Below are 1,294 nucleotides of genomic sequence, written 5' to 3'. Positions count from 1 at the left end.
ACTTTACCAATTTGACACACAATGTTAACAACAGCAAACACACAGGAGCAATATGCAGACAGACATTAGCTGTTTCACTAAAGGTTTGCAAGCCAGGCCTTGACAGCAAGTCCAGCAGGTGACACCACACTTCAGCTCTGCAGGAGGGACAGCAGGGCTGCCCCAACCCCACAGACATTCCTGGTGAGTGTGGTTAGTCAACAGAAGTGCCTTTCTGTGTCAGAACACCCATGACATGGACATTACCCATCACACTGATAAAGTGATATGCTCAGTACTCCCTAACATTAATAAAACAGTGAAAAAATATATTGCATATATATATATATATAAATTTGTTTCCCTTTCTTGAAAAATACTTAGTACAAACTAGTAGTATACATTATCCCTTTCAAGTTTCCTTTAAGTTGTATAGGTTTCCTTTGTTGTTTGGCTTCGTTTAGTTTATTAAGAGGTCTAAAGAAAGAGAGTTAACTAAAGCATCCCCCCATCACATACCCACAGTGAAGGGCCACTCCCTGAACCTCCGGAGTTCCCAAAGTGTTCAGTAGTAAGTGGAGGAAAGTTACTCAGGTTCAGTGTCTGAAGGGCGTTATAGCCTATTGATAACTTCACAGTACAGCTAAATGGTCAGCCTGGGCTATATGGAACAGGTGACAGCAGGGTGTCCCTGTGGTGTGTGCTGCAGGATGGAGTAGCCAGCACAGTCACCTGCAGGAACAAATGAACTGGATGGGCAGGCACTTTCCCCTCAGGTGTGGAGGGCCAAGGCGTCTGTCTCGACTCCTCCCCACTCCAGTTGTATCGTCCCAGCAGCCACAGACATGTAGACACACAGCAGTCGCTGTGTGCCAGTGCGCCATTCACAACACGGGAGGCTGCAGCAGCCGAGGGGGTGGGGTTGGGCTGTGAGCCTGTGGCCTGCCCTGAGCTGTTCCCGCTGGGACGTGGAGGTGGCGCGGCACCGACAGGACGCAAGACAAGCGGAACTCCTGCACGGCCCTGCCCCGCCTTACTGGCCTCTGCCGAAATTTCACCTGCCCCCAAACTTAAGACTGAGGATATTAAAGGTGTAAAAATACTCCAGTATAAATATAAATCTTTTGCTATGATATTTTAAACATATAATTTGAACTTTGATTTTGGTAAAGCTAATTTGTGACTGCTAGCTAGTTGTTTATCCTATAGCATTAAATAGAAATAAATAAGTATTCTGGTATGATCAGTGTTGTCAGACACTCTACTACCCTTCAACACCAGGCACCTTCTCTCTCCTGATGCTCAGACACTGTTA

The sequence above is a fragment of the Propithecus coquereli genome, unplaced genomic scaffold (assembly GCF_000956105.1).
Source record: "Propithecus coquereli isolate 6110/MARCELLA unplaced genomic scaffold, Pcoq_1.0 Scaffold658, whole genome shotgun sequence".
Lineage (NCBI taxonomy): Eukaryota > Metazoa > Chordata > Mammalia > Primates > Indriidae > Propithecus > Propithecus coquereli.
The sequence above is the reverse complement of the archived record's forward strand: the minus strand, read 5'-3'. Positions refer to the sequence as shown.